The 21,108-nt window shown below is 36.3% G+C and overlaps 1 long non-coding RNA gene across 5 annotated transcripts in view; it reads right to left on the reverse strand.

The window, feature by feature from the left end:
* The window catches only part of LOC141581077 (uncharacterized), a 292,842-nt gene that overhangs the window by 217,388 nt on the left and 54,346 nt on the right, over positions 1 to 21,108 (reverse strand). For all 5 annotated transcript variants that reach the window (XR_012513562.1, XR_012513560.1, XR_012513559.1 and 2 more), the window contains one exon: positions 6,246 to 6,313. This is a non-coding gene — a long non-coding RNA (uncharacterized LOC141581077). The remainder of the gene's footprint in view (positions 1 to 6,245; positions 6,314 to 21,108) is intronic.

Below are 21,108 nucleotides of genomic sequence, written 5' to 3' on the forward strand. Positions count from 1 at the left end.
TATATTTCAGCCCTAAAAAATAAGATCCTGTCATTTGCCGTGACATGGATTATTTTGGAGTACATTATGTTAAATGAAATAAGCCAGGCACCAAGAGACAAACTTCACATGTTCTACCTTTATTCTTGGTAGCTGAAACTTAAAACAATTGAATTCATGATATTAGAGAGTAGAATAATAGTTACCAGAAGTTAGGAAGGGTGGTAGGTAAGGGGTAGTGGGAATAAGTACAAAAGCATAGTTATAATAAATAAGATCTAGTATTTGATAGCACAACACGGTGACTACAGTCAACAATTTGTACATTTTTAAATATTGCAAGAGTGTAACTGGAATGTTTGTAACACAACAAAGTAGAAAATACTTGAGGTGATGATACTCCATTTACCCTGATGTGATTATTATCCATCGTATGGCTTTATCAAAATGTCTCATGGTCCCCATAAACATATATACCTACTATGCATTTTAAAAAATGAAAATGAAAATAGAAAACAAGTGCTGTTAAGACACCTCAAAAAAAAAGCATAATAAGAATTATAAAATACTTAGATAAGAATGAAAATATCAAAGCAAGGAATAAAGCAGAATTGATATTTTGAGGGAAATTTATAGCTTATTTTTCAAAACACATAAATGCTAAAAATCAATGATATAATTGTTATATAAAAAGAAAAAATTATATTCATTTTTTAAAGTCATAGCTTTAAAAAAATTTTTAAGTTATAGCTGTAAAAAACATTTACTTTTTAAAGTTATAGCTATAATTTTAATAAAATTTAAATTTTGAAACAGATAAATGCTAAAAATTAATGATGTAATTGTTAGGTTAAAACAATAATAGAATGAATATATGAATGCCAATCAATGAACAGAAAACAGATATAATAGGAAATATAAATAAACCAAAAGTTGGTTACATTGAAATAAAAAAGACAAACCTCTGATAACTTAATCAAAAAGATGAAGAAATCTCCTGAATAAAAAATTTGAGGAATGAAAATGTGGGTATATCACAAGCATAACAGGGATTTTTAAAATCTGAAAGCAAAATAAAAGACAAATAACAAATTTGAATTTAGATAAAAAATTTTCTAAAAATAAATACCGTACCAAACTTACTCAAGACACAAATTGAGAACCTATATTTATCTTGTGTATACTAAAGAGAATGAATGAGGGGTTGAAAATCTTCCTAAAAAGAAAATATCACACTAAGATTATTTAGTTGATTTACAAGGAGCAGCCATTCTATTGTATTGCAATTCTAGAATATGGAAAAAGAGGGACTATTTCTCAACTCATTCTACAAGGTCAGTAGTATTCCCCTAGTATCAAAACCACACAAACAGAATAGAAAAGATAATTGTGGGTAAGTCTCACTCACAAAAAGATTCAAGTTTTTGTTAAAAATACTACCAAACTAAATTTAACAAGTTAAAAAAAATAAAAGTACATATAACCAAGCTGGGAGTTATCACAAACTTGCAAGGCAGTTTAAATCAGAAAATCAATAAATACCATTCACCAAATAAACAGAATAAATTTTGAAATGTTTTATGTTATATGAAGAAATAATTTACAAACTTTTTTCGTCTATATCTTTGTTTAGGTCTTTTAACATTTTTTCAACAATACTTTTTTGTCTTCAGTGCACAGGTCTTTCACATAGCTTTTCAGATGTACCCATAAGCATTTTATATATATTTTTTCTTATTATACTTTAAGTTCTGGGGTACATGTGCAGAACATGCAGGTTTGTTACGCAGGTAACTTCATGATAATACCTCTTACCAAACAGTAGCAAGAAAGGACTTCCTAGTCTTAAAATGTATGTCTGCCAAAAATGAGACATCTTTCAGTATGGAGAAGCATTAGAAGAGTTCTTTTTAGAATCGGTACAAGCATTGATTCTAAACTTGATAGAGCATGATTCTTTCTATGCTTTAGCAAAGAAACTGGTGGCATATTGCTCCTGTCTAGAGATCTGGGGAAATTTGAACTTGGGAGGGATAACTTATGGTATCTGGCAGAAGAAATTTCTAAGCAGCAAAGCATTCAAGAGGTGACTTTGGTGCTCTTAAAAGCAAATATTAATTGCCAAGATACCAGGGATAATGTCTCTAAGGCATGTCAGAGGTCTTCACAGCATCTCCACCCATCACAGGTCTGTAGCCCGAGGAGGAAAAAATGGTTTCATGGGCCAGCCCCAGGGTCTTGCTACTTTATATAGTCTCAGGACTTGATGCCCTGTGTCCCAGCCATGGCTAAATGGGGCCAATGTACTGCTCAGGCTGTTGCTTCAGAGGGTGCAGGCCCTAAGCCTTGGTGACTTACAAGTGGTGTTGGGCCTGTGGGTACACAGAAGTCAAGAACTGAGGTTTGGGAACCTCCTCCAAGATTTCAGAGGATGTATGGAAATGGCTAAATGTTGAGGCAGAGGTGTGTTGCACAGGTGGAACCCTCAGGAAGAACCTCTGCTAGGGCAGTGCAGGAGGAAAATGTGGGGTAGGAGCCCCCACACAGAGTCCCCACTGGTGCACTGCCAAGTGGAGCTGTGAGAAGAGGGTCACGATTCTTCAGACCTCAGAATAACAGATTCACCAACAGCTTGCAGTGTGCACCTGGAAAAACCACAGACACTTAATGCTAGCTTGTGAAACCAGCCAGGAGTGGGGGCTATAGCCTGCAAAGCCACAGGGCTGAAGCTTCTCAAGGCTGTGGGACCCCACCTCTTACATCAGTGTGACCTGGATGTGAGACATGGAGTCAAAGGAGACCATTTTGGATCTTTAGGATTTGACTGCCCTGCTGGATTTTGGACTTGCATGGGGCCTGTAGCCCCTTTGTTCTGACCCATTTCTTCCATTTGGAACTGGTGTATTTACCCAATACCTGTACCCTCATTGTATTTAGGAAGTAAATAACTTGCTTTTGATTTTACAGGCTTTGGACTTGGAGTTTCGAGTTAATGCTGAAATGAGTTTTTAAGACATCGGGGGACTGCTAGGAGGGCAATTGTGTTTGGAATTGTGAGGACATGAGATTTGGGAGGGGTGAGGGGTGGAAATGATATGGTTTGACTGTGTCCCCAACCAGATCTCATCTTGAATTGTAGCTTTCATAATCCCCACATGTCACGGGAGGGACCCAGTGGGAGGTAACTGAACCATGGGGGTGGGGTTCCCTGTGCTGCTTTCATGATAATAAGTCTCATGAGATACGATGGCTTTCTAAAGGGCAGTTCCCCTGCACATGCTCTGTTGCTTGCTGCCATGTAAGACATGCCTTTCTCCTCCTTTGCCTTCTGCCATGATTGTGAGGCCTCCCTAGCCATGTGGAACTCTGAGTCCATTAAAGCCTCTCTTTCTTCATAGATTACCCAGTCTCAGGTATTTCTTCATAGCAGTATGAAAATGGACTAATACATCCAAAGACAAATAAGAAATCATAAGGGTGTTTAGGAAGACAGATAGTTATAAGATCAATAGGCAAAAATCAATATATATCCTCAGTAGGAAATATAATTTTAAAAGGTGACATTTTCATAGCAGCAATGAAGACCATATAAAACCTGAGAATAAATCTAATGAATGATATGCAGTACCTATATGCAGAAAATTATAAAAATCTGCCAAAGAAATGTAAAAAAAAAAAAAACTTGGAGAGAGACATGAGTTTTGGGATAAGAAGACTTAAAACTGTAAAGACATTAATGCTTGCCAAATCTAGAGTGGAGTCAAGTGGAACTTGACAGGCTAATAAAAGTTTATGTGAAAGAGCAAAGGATCAAGAATATAACCAAGACAATTTGAAACAAAAGAAAATCAGCAAATTACCCCACAGATATTTGGATGTATTATTTTGAAGCTATAAAGTAGGACACTGAGTGCAGCAGAGATAGAAAAGTGGGGCAGAAAATGTATTTACCACTGAAATGGAATTAAATGAAGACAGACCCAATATTATGAAACATTCATACATAACAAACGTGTTGCAGGTCAGTAGAGAAAGGGACTCATCAGTAAATGGCACACGACTGTCATTATCCAGAATGGAAAACAATTTTTTAAAAATCTGGATAGGTATGAAATTCAATGTGAAAAAAAGCATTAAGTTGAAAATACAGGAGAATGTCTCTCTGACCTTTGGTTAAGGAAGGCTTTTTACATAAAACACAAAAATCACTAATCAAAATAATATGATAAACTTAACTACATTAAAATTAAGAACATATGTTCAGCAAATGATATGTCAATGAAAGAAAGATTTTAAAAAACTAGCCACAAACCAAGAGAGCATATTGTACATATATTCTTAACAGAGTTAAAATTAAGTATTCATAAAGAACTCTCACAAATTAATAATAAAACAAATAAGTTAATAGATAAACTGAAACGAATATATATTTCATGGATAAGGAATTACCAAATATATAAGATACTTAATCTCATTTGCAATCAGAGAAATAAATATCAAGACCAAAATTAGAAATTTTATATTTGATAGACTAGCAAAAATTAAGAGGTCTGACTACATCTAGTGTTGGAGTGAGTAATTTATACACATTGCTTTTGAAAGTATAAGTTTGTATAACTGCATTGGTAAATTGTATATCATTTATCTTCCAAAGTTTGAGCACTATATACACTGTAACTCAGAGACTCCACTTCTAGGTATACATCCTAGAAAAACTCAATTAAAACGACTGCAAGATATGTAAAATGTTTATAGCAGTACTGTTTGTATTATCAAAAAACTGAAAGTCACCCAGGGTCTAACAGGAAAACAGATGAAAAACTGTAGTGCAGTCACATATTTGAATATTGCATGACAGTGAAAATGAAAAAAATTCAACTGTATGTAATAACATATACAGACCACAGAAGCATATGTTGAATAAAAATAAGACCCAGAAGACTACATACAATATAATTGACCCAATAGTCCCATAGATAGTTTTTTGGAAAAACATATAAGTTGACCCCTATGGTCTTAAAGCTTGAATCTTAGACTTGTTTGATCTGAGTTTCTTCCTCAGGAAATGACCTTCAGGCATCTCAAAGTACCAAAGAACTGAAACTCACCAAAGCACCACATCCAGATAATGAGATGCCAGATCCCTCATTCATCATGATTGCTTCCTTGCCCCTTCCTAGTTCTTGTTTCTTGCACATTGTTGCATTGTTCCCTGCTGTATAAACCTGTAGTTTTAGTCAGTCAGGGAGATGCATTTGAGACTGAGCTCCCAGCTACTCAGCTGTAGCACCCAATCAAAGCCTTCCTCCTTGGCAATAATTGGCATCTCAGTGAATGGTTTTCTGTGTGGCAAACAGCAGGACCTAGACTGAACCTACTCTTTCAGTAACAATATTATGTGCCTAGAAATGTAAAACGGACTCAACTAAACATATAGCTACTTTAGACATACATACATATATAATAACACTATTTTTTTTTTGAGGCGGAGTTTTCGCTCTTGTTACCCAGGCTGGAGTGCAATGGCGCGATCTCGGCTCACCGCAACCTCTGCCTCCTGGGTTCAGGCAATTCTCCTGCCTCAGCCTCCTGAGTAGCTGGGATTACAGGCACGTGCCACCATGCCCAGCTAATTTTTTGCACTTTTAGTAGAGACGGGGTTTCACCATGTTGACCAGGATGGTCTCGATCTCTCGACCTCGTGATCCACCCGCCACAGCCTCCCAAAGTGCTGGGAGCCACCGTGCCCCGCAATAACACTATTTTTTAAAGAGGATAAAGAGGTTGGGCATGGTGGCCCATGTGTATAAATTTGAGAGGCCAAGCCAGGAGGATTTCTTGAGGCCAGGAATGAAGACCAGCCTGGGCAACAGTCTGATAGCCTGTCTCTACAATTTTTTTTTAATTGGCTGGTTGTGGTGGTGTGTACCTGTAGTCCCAGCTATTCCAGGGGCTGAGGTTGGAGAATCACTTGAATCCAGGAGTTGGGGGTTAAACTGAGGTATGGTCATGTTTCTGCACTTTGGCTTAGGTAACAAATCAAGAACCTGTCTCTAAAAAAAAAAATAAATAAGTCAAAAGGAAGAAGAAACAAAAACTTCACAGGGAATATAGGGAAAGTGCAGAGACTGTGAAAGAGACCTAGGTATGTGTAAGATACAATTTTAAAGCCCTCATTAGTATTTTTCTAAATTAAACAGTATTATCCAGTAAAAAAAATGTTTTTAGTCAAATAATTTTTTTTATAATATATTCTTCTCACTCACCCCAATGTCCTCTTCTCACTCTTCTGGCTACAGCTGCATCTAGACGCTGAGGCAGAGACAAGGTGAACCTAAACATAAGTGGTAAAAAATAATTTTAAAAGACACAAATACTTCAAATAGAGTTAGCAAATAAACCATCCCACATTTGGCTGACTTTTGGTGAATTATTCTAGAACTAGGGAAGAGCAAAAGCAGACATTACAGTCTGGAGGCTATTGCAATGTTCCAGGTCAGAGATGATGGTGGCCTGGAGTAGAATACAAAGGTAAACATGGAGGAAAATGAACAGACTCAAGAAGTATTTTGTAATTGTCATCATCTCTGTCCTTAGAGTCACAGCAGTTGCAGTAATAATAGTAGAAACATTTTAAGCATAGTGATCATCCAACCCAACTGACAGTATCTCTGGTTGCCAACCGAGAGGTGAACAGGCAGTGGCATCACTCCATCCCAAGGTAATTACATCATTTGGTCATCAGCTACTGTACTCACCTCCTAAAAGGTGATGTGATCTCAAAGCTTATTCTACATGTTTTATTTCATTTAACTGACTTTGTTGACCCTGATCCAGTTCTTATTTCTCCACTCAATTCTGAAACTTTTAAATCTTCTCCTTTGCAGTCAGCCTACTCTCTCTCTCCCACCATTGTTCAGAATGTTCCCTTTATTTTAACAGCTTTATTAAGGTACAATTGTTACGCTCAAAAAGCTGCACATAATTAATATATACAATTTGATAGATTTTAACATGGGGTGCTTTTCCATTTATCTGGTTTTCTCTAATTCCTTTTAGCATTTTTTGTAGTTTTCAATCTATAGGCCTTTCATTTCTTTAAGTTTATGCCTAACTATTTTATTATTTATGATGCTATTATAAATGGAATTATAAACCATAAGTAAAATTTTAAGCCCCACAACTGACTGAATGGACACTTCCTCTTGGCCAAGAAAATTCCAAAAAAATCTCGAAAAGTAGTTCAGGCCATGATGGGAAGGGGGTTCAGTTATGCCTCATTATACTCCCATTCCTGCGGATTTCCGGCACAACTGACCAACGTTAACATTAAAACAGAGATCTTTACACTGACAAAATTGATTCTTTGTAGCAATATAATACCAAATTCCAACCTGATTCTAGCAGAGCATCACATGACAAATAGCAGGCCCTAAAGGAAATTGAAGTATTTAATTCCAAAATATATTTATTTGACATATGTTGAAGTGGCCTAGCAAAGCTGTCTCTTGCAGAGAAAATTTACATTCTGTAGAGAATTGCCTTTCTCTCCCAGGTCTTTTTCTGAGCCTGAGGAGATTAGTTGAGAGTCTAACACCTTTAAAAGAACTGAATTAGGAAATATTTACCATCTATTGCATCTAGGGGTGGCTGCCTTTGAGACTTCATCTACATAATAAGAACCTTCATCTCTACAACTACTCTTTTTAACCCAGACACTCCTTTTTTTGATTCCAGGTCTTTAAATTATGACTCCTTCAACCAACTGCCAATCAGAAAATCTTTGAATCCACCTATGACCTGGAAGTCCCTGTTTTGAGTTGTTTCACCTTTCTGGATCAAACCAATATATAGTCTACATGTATGGATTGATGTCTTATGTCTCCATGAAACATAAAATTAAGCTGTAACCCAACCTCCTTGGGCACATGTTTTCAGGACCTCTTGAGGCTGTATCTTGGGCCTTGCTCACTCATATTTGGCTCAAAATAAATCTCTTTAGATATTTTACAGAGTTTGGCTTTTTCATCAGTATAATCATTTTCTTAATTTCCTTTTCAGAGAGTTTAATGTCAGTATATAGAAATGCAAATAATTTTTGTATGTTGATTTTCTTTCCTGTAAGTTTGTTTAACTTGAACAGCATCCAAATCATTGGCGTGTGATTTATTAATTGGAATCTCTTGTGATCTTTTTTATTTCTATGACATTAGTTGCAATGTCTCTTCTTTCAGTTCTGATTTTTTTTTTAATTTGAGTCTTCCCTTTTATAGTTAATCTAACTAAAGGTTTGAAGATTTTATCTTTTTAGAAAAAACAATTTCATTAATGTTTTCTATTGTTTTTCTTTCATCTATTTCACTTATTTCTGTTCTAATCTATACTGTTTCCTTTCTTATGCTAACTTTGGGCTTAGTTCATTTTTCTTTTTCTAATTTCTTGAGGTATAGAGTTACATTCTGTATTTGAGATCCTTCTTATTTTCTAATGTAGGTATTTCCTGCCATAAAGTTCCCTCTTAGTCCTGTCCTTTTTGTGTCCCACAATTTTGGTATGTTGTGTTTTTGTTTTCATTTGTCTCAGGATATTTTATTTCTGTTTTGATTTCTTGTTTGACTTATTGGATTTTCAGAAGTGTATTATTTAATTTCCACATATTTCTGAATTTTCTAATACCTCTGCTACTATTGATTTCTAGTTTTATTTCACTGTGGTTGAAAATGTACTTGGAATGATTTAAATACTCCTAAATTTGTTAATACTTATTTATTTAGTGACCTAACATCTAGTCCATCCTACAGAGTCTTTTATGTGTGCTTGAAAAGAATGTGTATTCTGCTGTTGTTGGATGGAATATTACCTGTATTTCTGAAAGGTTCACTTGAGCTACAGTTTTGTTCAAGTCCATTTAGTTTACTTATTGCTTTTTTCTCAGTATGTTCTATTAATTAATGGAAAAGGAATATTAAAGTCTCTTACTATTATCTATTGCTAACTATTTCTTCCATCTGCCAGTGTTTGCTTTACATAGTTAGGTGCAATAGCTTCCTGATCATTTGATTCTTTTATCGCTACATAATGTTATTCTTTATTTTCTGTGATGTTTTTAACTTAAAGTGTATTTTGTCCTATATAAATATGGCCAGACCTATAGCTGATCTCTTCTGTTTATCATTTACATGGAATATCTTTTTTCAATCTTTTCCTTTTAAGCCTACCTGTGTTCTAAAATCTAAAGTGTGTCTCTTATAGACCGCATATAATTGGGTTTTGTTTTTTAAAAATCCATTCCGTTTCAGCTACTATATATCTTGAACTAGGCAGCTTAATCTATTTACATTTAAAGTAATTATTAATACAGAAGGACTCACTATTGCCATTTTGTTAATTTTTTAGGTGTCCTGTAGTTCTTTCATTTTTCTTTTCTTCTCTTGCTGTCTTCCTTTGTGTTTCATAGGTGACTTTTTAGTGACAGACTTCTTTGATTCTCTATTTTCTTTCCTTTCTTTCTTTCTTTCTTTTTTTTTTTTTTTTTTTTGAGATAAAGTCTCACTCTGTTGCCCAGCTGGAGTGCAGTGGCGTCATCTCAGCTCATTGCAGCCACTGCCTCCTAGGTTCAAGTGATTCTCCTGCCTCAGCCTCCTGAGTAGCTGGGATTAAAGCTCAAACCACCACATCTAGTTAATTCTTTTATTTTCTATAGATATTTTCTTTTTGGTTACCATGAAACCTACATAAAACATCTTATTGGTATAACAGTCTAAGCTGATTAGAAATATAACTATTAGGTTAATGCAAATGTAATTGCGATTTTTGCATTGTTGAAATTTGCTGTTTGATATTGGAATACATTTTTAAATAAATGTGGTTATGTTATACATTATTTTAATGTGCGTTTCTTGCTTTTCTTTTTTGCTAATGACCTAATACTTGTTTATTTTATATTTAATTTAGACCATGGAAATAATGTTAGACAAAAAGCAATTTCAAGTAATTTTCTTATTCGAGTTCAAAATGGGCCATAAAGTGGCAGAGACAACACACACAACAACAATGCATTTGGCCCAGGAACTACTAACAAACGTGCAGTGAAGTGGTGGTTCAAGAAGTTTTGCAAAGGACGTGAGAGCCTTGAAGAGGAAGAGCATAGTGGCTAGCCATTACAAGTTGACAACGATCAATTAAGAGCAATCATCAAAGCTGATCCTCTTACAACTACACAAGAAGTTGCTGAAGAACTCAACATCAACTATTCTACAGTTTTTCGGCATTTGAAGCAAACTGGAAAGGTGAAAAAGTTCAATAAGTGGGTGCTTCATGAGCTGAACAAAAATGAAAAAATTATCATGCTGAAGTGTTGTCTTCTCTTATTCTATGCAACAGCAAGGAACCATTCCTTGGTTGGATTGTGATGTGAGATGAAAAGCAGATTTTATACAACTGGCAATGACCAGCAGCGGATGAACTGAGAAGAAGATTCAAAGCACTTATCAAAGCCAAACTTGCAACAACAAAAAAAAGTCATGATCACTTGTTGCTCGTTTGCTGCTGGCCTGATCACTACAGCTGTCTGAATCCTGGCAAAACCATAATATCTGAGAAATATGCTCAGCAGATTGATGAGATGGACCAAAAACTGCAATGCTTGCAGCTGCATTAATCAACAGAAAGGGCTCAATTCTCATTGTCTCATGACAATGCTGGACTGCAGATGGCACAACCAACATTTCATAAGTTGAATGAACTGGGCTATGAAGTTCTGTGCTACCCACCATATTCACCTGACCTCTTGTCAACCAACTACAGTACCACTTCTTCAAGCATCTCTACAACATTTTGCAGGAAAAACATTTCCACAACCAGCAGGATACAGAAAATGCTTTCCAAGAGCTCATCAAATCCCAAAGCATGAATTTTTATGCTGCAGTAGTAAACAAACTTATTTCTCATTGGCAAAAATGTGTTGATTTTGTAATGGTTCCTATTTTGATTAACAAAGATGTGTTTGAGCCTACTTTTAATGATTTAAAATTTGCAGTCCAAAACCACAATACTTTTGCACCAACCTAATATAATCACATATAAAAGCTTTATGCTTTAGCAACACCTTATGTTATAAATAAAACAATTTACATTTTTTAACAAAATGTATTTGTTAACAAATTTTGTATTTATATTCCTAATACTTTTGCTTTTTGTTTTCATACTAAAGTGATTTACATACCAACATTATAATAATCTGATATTCTATATTTGTCTATATATTTATCTTTACTGTAAGTTTTATATTTTCTTAAGTTTCTGTGTTGCTCTTTCACATCCTTTCATTTCAACTTGAATAATCCCCTTTTGTGTTTCTTATAAGACACTGATAGTAGTGAGGAACTCTCGTGTTTTGTTTCCCTCAAAAAGTCTTTCTATTTTCCTCGTTTTGGAAGGATAGTTTTATTGAATTGAATATGGTATTCTGTTTTATAGATTTTTGTTTGTTTTGTCTTTTAGCTACTTGAATATATCATCCCACTCTTTTCTGTCCTGCAAGGCTTCTGTTGGTCAATCTGCTACTATTCATTGGACATGGCAAGTCACTTTTCTCTTGTTCCCTTCATAATTCTTTGTCTTTGTATTTTGATAATTTGATTCCTATGTGTCTCTGTGTATACTTCTTTGGGTTCATTATTTTTTGCATTCTTTGGGCTTCATGAATCTGGATGTCTATTTACATTTCCAGATTTTGGAAGTTTTCAGGCATTCTTTCTTTCTTTCTTTCTTTCTTTTTTGAGAAAGAAAAAAAGAATAAAGAAGAGGAAGAAAGAAAAAGAGGAAGAGGGAGAGAGAATGGGGGTATTGCTTTATTGCCCGGGCTAGAATGCAGTCTAAATATGGGTATGCCTATAATTGTCCTTAATAATGGAGACATGAAAGAAAATGAGGGAAGAGAATAGCAAACAAGGAGCCAACCAACATTTCGTTTAAACTTCTAAGTTGATATGATGTGGTACTGATAAGAGTGTATATTTTGTGTATTAAAAGTGGAGAGTTCTATAAATGTTAATTACGTTTACTTGTTCCAGATCTGAGTTCAAGTCCTGGATATCGTTGTTAATTTTCTGTCTCATTGATATGCCTAATATTAATGTTGAAGTCTCCCACTATTATTGTGTGGGAGTCTAAGTCTCTTTATTAGTCTTGTATATCTGGGTATTCCTGTATTGGATGCATATATATTTAGGATCTTTAGCTCTTCTTGTTGTTGCATTGATCCTTTTATCATTAAATAATGTCCTTCTTTGCTTCTTTTGATCTTTGTTGCTTTAACGACTATTTTATCAAAGGCAAAAATTGTAACTTCTGCGTTTTATTTTTTTATTTTAGCTCTCTGTTTGGTTGGTAAATCTTTCTCCATCCCTTGTTTTGAGTCTTTGTGTATCCTTGAATGTGAGATGGGTCTGGATGCAGCATAATGATGGGTTTTAGTTTTTTATACAAATTGCCTGTCTGTCTTTGGTTTGGGGGATTTAGTCAATTTACATTTAGAATTAATAATGATATATGTGAGTTTAATACTGCCATTTAATATTAGCTGGCTCTTTTGACCATTAGTTGATGTAAATTCTTCATTATACTGATGTTCTTTACTTTTTGGTATTTTTTAGAAAGGCTGATACTGTTTGTTCCTTTCTATGTGTAGTGGTTCTTTCAGAAGCTCTTGTAAAGCAGGCCTGGTGGTGATGAAATCTCTGAGTGCTTGCTTATTCACAAAAAACTTTATTTTTCCTTCACTTGTGAAGCTTAGTTTGGCTGGATGTGAAATTCTGGGTTGAAAGTTCTTTTCTCTAAGGATGTTGAATATTGGTCCCCACTCTCTTCTGGCTTGTAGGGTTTCTGCTGAGAGATCTGCTGTAAGTCTGATAGGCTTCCCTTTGTGGGTAACCTGACCTTTCTCTCTGGCTGCCCTTAGTATTTTCTCCTTCATTTCAACCCTGGTGAATCTGACGATTATGTGCCTTGGAGTTGCTCTTCTTGAGGAATATCTTTGTGGTGTTCTCTGTATTACCTGGAGTTGAATATTATCCTGCCTTACTAGGTTGGGAAATTTTTCCTGAATAATATCCTGAAGCGTATTTTCCAGCTTCGATTGATTCTCTTCATCACATTCAGGTACACCTATCAAGCGTAGATTAGGTCTTTTCACATAGTCCCATATTTCTTGGAGATTTTGCTCATTCCTTTTTATCCTTTTTTCTCTAATCCTGTCTTCTTGTTTTATTTCATTTAGTTGGTCTTTGACATCTGATATCCTTTCTTCTGCTTGATCAATTCGGCTGTTAAAACTTGTGCATACTTCACGTAGTTCTCGTATTGTGTTTTTCAGCTCCATCAATTCACTTATTCTCCTCTCTAAATTGTGTATTCTTGTTAACATTTTGTCAAACCTTTTTTCAAAGTTCTTATTTCTTGGATTGGGTTAGAACAAGTTCTTTTAATTCACAGCAGTTTCTTATTATCCACATTTTGAAGTCTGCTTCTGTTATTGGAACACACTTGTTCTCCATCAAGCCTTGTTCTGTTGCTGATGAGGAACCGTGATCCCCTGCTGAGGGAGAGGTGTTCTGATCTTGGGTATTCTCAGCCTTTTTTGGCTGTTTTCTTCCCTTCGTTGTAGATTTATCCATCTGTGGTCTTTATAATTACCGTCTTTGTAATTGGGTTTCTGAGTGGACGTCCAACTTACTGATTCTCAGCGCCGAAATCTGAGCAACCCACTACACCGACTAAATCAGCGGCGTTAAGATTGATGGTGCTTTTCTGACTCTGCACCAAGAACCGACGCTCCGAGGCACCAGCAAAACTGCCTCACAGGTCACAAGAGTCGCACTGGGAACCCATGGGGCTCCTCCGCTGGGAATCTCCTGGTGCGTGAGCAACAAGAATTCATATGAAGGTGTGGCGTCCTCTCATTCTTTGCGCTTTCACTGGGAGCTACAATCCCGAGCTGCTAGTGATCAGCCATCTTGGATCTCTCCCTATTTCTTTTTTTGTTTGTTATTTGTTTGATTTTATTTCCTAGATCTCTTGCTAAACATGTCAACTTCTTAAAAATAAACTTTGTTCTTTCTCTCTTCTTTTTCTGGGACCCCCAAAATACATATTGTTTCTCTTTATAGTTTCTCATAAGTCCCTTAGGTTTTCTTTATTCTTTTGCATTTCATTTTCTATTTTTGATTCTCTGACAGATAATTTTAAATGATTTGTCTTTGGGTTTGCTGATTCTTTCATTTCATGATCTCTGCTTTTGAAGCTGTTTAATTTTTCAATTCAGTTTTTGTATTCTTTAGCTGTTAAATTTCTGTTTGGTTTTCCATTTACAGTTTTTATCTCCTTGTTTATATTCTCATTTTGTTCATGTGTTGGTTTCCTGATTTTGTTTAGTTGTGTGTCTATATTCTTTTGTAACTTACTGAGCTTATTTAAGATGATTATTTTTAATTCTTTGTTAGGCTATTCATAGATCTCCACTTCTCAAAAGATGTTTACTAAAGATTTATTTTGTTTCTTTAGTTACAGTACATTTCCCTATTTCTTCATGATTCTTATAGCTTTGCCTTGGTATTTGCACATTAAAATTATCAGCCATGTTTCCCAATGTTTGTAGACTGATTTAGATGGGATAAGACTTTCATCAACTAGATTTTATTGCTAGAGATTCTGGGAGCCTCTTAAACTGTTTCTATAGATTTTCATGCACTCTGCCTTTTCCTTCCTACTGTGGGAAACTCCTCAGTTCTGCACTTTCTCTCAATCTCACAGAGCTGTACCAGTCATAGCAAGAACCTCCCCACTTTTCTTTGTTCTTAACTTCCAAAGGCATCTGAGCTATGGCAGATTCATACACACTATATATTAAATGAGACATATAAGATTCTTTGACAGCACACCAAAAGAAGAGTGACATGAAGGCTCACTGTTTCTCCTCAAAAGAGAAGTCATGGGCCAAGTGAGGTCTCTTGACACTGAGCTGTGTTGTCTTGTGGGAGGAACTAGCATGAGTAAAGTGAAACTGTTCTTCTTACTCATTTTGATGAGTTTTCAGCTTTGTGCTCATCTGGAATACTGCAACTTTCAACTATATTCTAAACCTCTTATAAAGGAATTTTGTTTAGTATTTTGTTATGGGGGAATGAGTTCTTAGACTTCTTATTCCATGATCTTGCTGGTGTTAACTCCAGAATATCCTTTATCTCTTTGCTTCAACTCAATAATACTCAACCTGATTGCATATATGAATTGTCTGGTGAAATTTAAAATACTAATGCCTGCATTTGATTCATAAATATTATGGTTAAATATATTTGGGGTGGGATCCAGGCACTGGGTTTTGGCTAAAGCACACTACAAACTTCCAATGAGCAACCATAGGTGGTAGCTATTCTTTTAACTTAAAACTAGACTTCTATTGAAACCTTTAAATTGAGGATTATTGATCCTTTCACGCTTTTATATATCTCAGGGTTGTGTTCTTGACCTTCTTGCCTTCCATTGCCTCCTTGAAACCAGTACTTTCTTATCAAAAACATTTTTGCTCCCATGAGACTCACCACATCAAAGATTTCTTAAACATGACATCGAAAGTATAATCCATGAAAGAAACAAAAATGATAATTTGTACTTTATCAAAACTTAAAATATCTGTTTCTCAAAGGTGCAGTGAAGTACATAAAAAGACAAGACACAAATGAGGACAGAATATTTGCAAATCAACTATCTGATAAAAGTCTTAGTTCAGAATCTATAAAGATCTCTCAAAATTGAGTAACAAAAAGAAAAAATGACCCAGTTGTTTGAATGGGCAAAGGATTTTAACATACCTCTCACCAAAGAAGCCATATACTTGCCAAGAAAAATTATAAAAATATGCTAAACATCATTATTCATTAGGAAAATGTAAATCAGAACCTTCATGAGATACTACTACATACATATTAAAATGGCTGAAATTAAAAAGACTGACCATACCAAGTATTGGTCGGGAAAAGGAAGAACTTGTAGAAATGTAAAATGGTACAGTCCCTTTGAATAACAGTTTGGTAGTTTTTTAAAGAAATTAAAACTTACATTTACATATAATCTAGCCATTTTACTCCTACATATTTAACCAAGAGAAAAGAAGAAATATATTCAGGCAGACCGGCATAAGATGTTAATACTCAAAACTGGAAACAATTATTCGCTCACAAGCAGGTGAATGAGTGAACAAATTATGAATGATCCATACAATAAATATTAATCAGTAATAAGAATGACACATGCAACAAACAACATGGAAATGTGCAACAACATGGATAAATTATTGATACACACAACATGTGTATATTGTGTGTATATATACACACAACAACATGGATAAATTATTGATACACACAACAACATGTAGATAAATCTCTAACTAAGGTGAGTGAAAATAACCAGAAAGAAAATAGAATAATGAATGATTTATATATATAAAACTAGAGGAAATGCAAACTAATCTATAGTGACAGAAAGCAGAGCAGTGATAGCCTAGAAAGTGTGGGACAGGAGAGAAAGGATAAAGAAATTACATACGGGCATAAAGCAACATTTGGAGATAATGAATACATTGTGTTCACTATCCTGCTTGTGGTGATGGCTTCACAGGTTTATATACATGACAAAACTTATAAAATTGCACTTTCAATCTCTTCAGTTTATGGCATTTTTACTATACTTCAATGATGCTGTTAAAAATAATTGAGAAGGAGGGCAAGATGGCTAACAAGACACAAACAAATGGTCTCCCATCCAAGTACGAACCAGGCCCAAACCTGCTTAGCTTCTGAGATCAGACGAGATTGGGTACGTTCAGGGTGGTATGGCCATAGACACAACCAAGTGGAATAGCTCTCACTGAGGGACTGAGACAACTAGCATACTCCTAACGGATCTTCAGAGGGACGGACCTGAGAGTGGGTAGAGGGAAGATAGAAGCTGAGCTGAAGGGGGGAGAAAGCTGGAAACCCTGCATGGGCCTACCACACATGAGGACTGGTTTCCAGTCCCCAATGGCTCCAGGAGAATGAGTGAGTTGAACTGGCAAGAAGAAACCCCCCTCTCGCGATGGGCTTCCTGTATACCAGCAGAAGACCCCTTGACCACCACAGACACTCAAGTTGGCAGGGAGCTGCTTAGTGAAGTGGTGGGGCAAGAAGCCATCAGATGTAGGGCCCAGAGGGTTTGGTGTGGGTTTGGTGAATGCCTACAAAGAGAGAGGCACCCTGGCACCTGCTAGCATTCTGGCTCAGCTGCCACTACTGCTGCTATTGGCAAAGGTGAATACAGACAGAACCTCCTGTCACTGCATTATGAAACACTTTGCCTGACACCATGCATTGGAGTTGTTGCACATATTTAGCAGAACACAGCCAGGGGTGGCCAACCCCCTAAGCTTGACTTGTTTCTATAAGAGGCTTTAGCCCTAGGGGAACTATCAGACCTGAACTCAGCAGGGTGGTCTTGCTCATCAGACAGGGACAGTCTAACCTGAGTATTCTTTGGTCTGCTGGTCTCTTCCAGGCCCCATCCTGGCCATTCCAGCTTGCAAGGCAAACTTAGGTGCCTGAGAAGTCCACGCCATAGCTTTTGAGCTTGCAGACTGTGCTTGACTGGCAGAGAGCTCCAGCAAAGCAGCCCCTATGGCCATGCACCAGCCCACCTGCTCCTTTCCCACACGGCAGCTTCCTCCCAGCTCATGGCAACTCCCCACATCCTTGCTTTCCTTGCTTTCCTTGCCCCTGCAGTCTACTCCCACATCCCCTCCAGACTTCCATTGTAGACTGAGCCTTGGCAGCCACAGAGCCAGCCAGCCCCACCTCCACCAGTGCTCTGCCTTTGCACTAACACTGCCCAGAGAACAATGGATCCTCCCCTGTGCTGAGTGACCACCCCCACCTGCAGGGCACAGAGAAGAAATCCAGAACTATGCCCACCAATGCCCTGCCCCCGAGTCAACACTACCTCCACTATGACTGCATACACAGTTGCCAGCAGGGATTCTCCACCTCCAAATGGCTGCATTGCCTCTGCTACTGTGGTGAATGCCCACAGATAGGCAGGCACCCTGGCACCTGCTAGCACTCTGGCTCAGCTGCCACTACTGCTGCTATTGGCATAGGTGAATGTGGACAGATCTTGCTGTTACTGTATTATGAAACACTTTGCCTGACACCACGCATTGGAGTGTAGCAATCAACCCAACTTTGAGAACACCTTAGCTCCCCAAGCACAGCGGATTCCTAATCTCAAGGAGCAAGAGAACAAAGTTGAGGCCCAATACAAGTCTCTCAGAATAAGTAAATACATGGTTCAGGAGTTAGAATCTGAGGGTTGGCCCCCTAAAAATCTCCAGAAATGAAGCCAGGCAGCTGAATCTACCTTATACTACAATCAAACCCTGAAGGCCATCAAATAGAATAAAAGATTTTTTTAAAAAATCCAAAGGTTAGCAACCTCAAAGATTGAAGGTAGATAAGCCCACAAGTTGAAAAAGAATCAGTGCAATGATCTTGAAAACTCAAATAGCCAGAGTGCCTTCTTTCTTTCATACAACTACATCATCTCTCCAACAAAGATTCTGAACTGGGCTGAGATGGTGGAAGTGACAGAAATAGCATTCAGAATATGGATACGAATAAAGATCACTGAGCTATAGAAGTACACTGAAACCCAATTGAAGGAAGCTAAAAATCATGATAAAACAATTGAGGAGCTGACAGACAAAATAGCCAAAATAGGAAAAAATGTAACGTACCTAATAAAGCTGAAAACCACACTACAGGAATTTCACAATGCAATCACAAGCATTAATAAATAGACCAAGCAGAAGAAAGAATTTCAGTTTGAAGAATGGCATTCAAAAACAAGACAATCATATAAGAATAGATTAAAAAATAAATAAAAAAGAATAAATAAAACCTCTGAGAACTATGGGATTATGTAAAGAGACCAAACTATGACTCATTGGTATCTTCGAAAAAGATGAGGACAGCATAAGCAACTTGGAAAACATATTTCAGGACATTATCCATGAAAACTTCCCCAACGTAGCTAGAGAGGCCAACATTCAAATTCAGGCAATTCAGAGAACTCAAGTAAGATACTTCACAAGAAGATTATCCCCAAGACGTATAATCATCAGATTCTCTGAGGTTGAAATGAAAGAAAAAAATGTTAAAGGCAGTTAGAGAGAAAGACCAGGTCACCTACAAAGGGAAGCCCATCAGACTAACAGTGGATCTTTCAGCAGAAAACCTACAAGCCAGAAGATATTGCAGGCCAGTATTCAATATTCTTAAAGGAAATATATTCCAACTCAGAATTTCATATCCAGCCAAACTAAGCTTCATTAAGTGAAGGAGAAATAAGATCCTTTTCAGAAAAGCAAATGCTCAGGGAATTTGTTACCATCAGATGTAACTTACATCTGGTGGAAGCATTAACTGTGGAAAGGAAAGACTGGTACCAGCCACTACAAAAGCACACAGATCAATGACACTATAAAGCAACCACAAGTCTACAAAATAACCAGCTAAAATTATGATGACAGGATCAAATCCACATATATCAATACTAACCTGGAATGTAAATGGGCTAACTCCCCCATTAAAAGACACAGAATGGCAAGCAGTCTGGATAAAGACAAAGACCCACTGGTATGCTGTCTTTGAGAGACACATCTCACATGTAAAGATATATATATATATATATATGTAAGCTCAAAACAAAGGGATGGATAAAAATCTACCAAGCAAATGAAAAACAGAAAAAAGCAGAGGTTGTAACTCTAGTTTCAGATAAAACAGACATTGAAACAACAAAGATCATAAAAGACAAAGAAGGGCATACATATGATAAAGAGTTCAATTCAACAAGAAGATTTAACTAACCTAAATATATATGCATTCAACAGAGAAGCATCCAGATTCATAAAGCAAGTTCTTAGTGACCTTCAATAAGACTTAGACTCCCATATTATAATAGTGGGTGACTTTAACATTCCATTGACAATTTTAGACAGATCATCAAGACAGAAAATTAACAGATATTCAGGACATTAACACAGCACTGGATCAGATAAACTTGATAGACATCTGCAGAATTCTCCAACCCAAAACAACAGAATATACATTCTTCTTGTAGCCACAGGATACATACTCTAAAATATATCACATACTCTAAAACTTACCACATAATCAGAAGTAAAACACTCCTTAGCAAGCATAAAAAGATTGAAATCATAACAATCTTATGGACCATAGCACAATCAAATTAGAAATCAAGACTAAGAAATTAACTCAAAACCCTCAAAACCATACAATTACATGGAAATTGAATAACCTGCCACTGAATGACTTTTGGTTAAATAATAAAATTATAGCAGAAATTAAGAAGTTCTTTGAAACCAATGAGAACAGATATAAAATACCAGAATCTCTGGGACACAGCGAAGGCATTGCTAAGTAGGAAATTTATAGCACTAAATGCTCACATCAGTAAGTTAGAAAAATCTCAAGTTAAATCTAGCATCACAACTAAACGAACTAGAGAACCAAATCCCAAAGCTACTGGAAAACAAGAAATGATCAAAATCAGAGCTGAACTGAAGGAGACTGAGACACACAAAAACAACCATTCAAAAGATCAACAAATCCAGAAGCTGTTTAAAAAAAAAAAAAAAAAATAGACTGCCAGCCAGACTAATAAAGAAGAAAAGAGAGATGATCCAAACAAACACGATCCAAAATGACAAAGGAGATACTCCCACTGATCCCACAGAAATGGAAACAGTCATCAAAGAATATTATGACCAACTCTATGCACATAAACTAGAAAATCTAGGAGAAATGGATAAAATGCTGGACACATATACCCTTCCAAGATTGAGCCAGGAAGAAATTGAATCCCTAAACAGACCAATAACCAGTTCCTAAATTGACTCAGAAATGAATAGCCTACCAACTAAAAAATTCCCAAGACCAGACAAATTCACAGCTGAATTCTACCAGAGGTACAAAGAAGACCTGGTACCATTCCTACTGAAACTATTCTAAACAA

Source organism: Saimiri boliviensis, chromosome 14, assembly GCF_048565385.1.
Source record: "Saimiri boliviensis isolate mSaiBol1 chromosome 14, mSaiBol1.pri, whole genome shotgun sequence".
NCBI lineage: Eukaryota > Metazoa > Chordata > Mammalia > Primates > Cebidae > Saimiri > Saimiri boliviensis.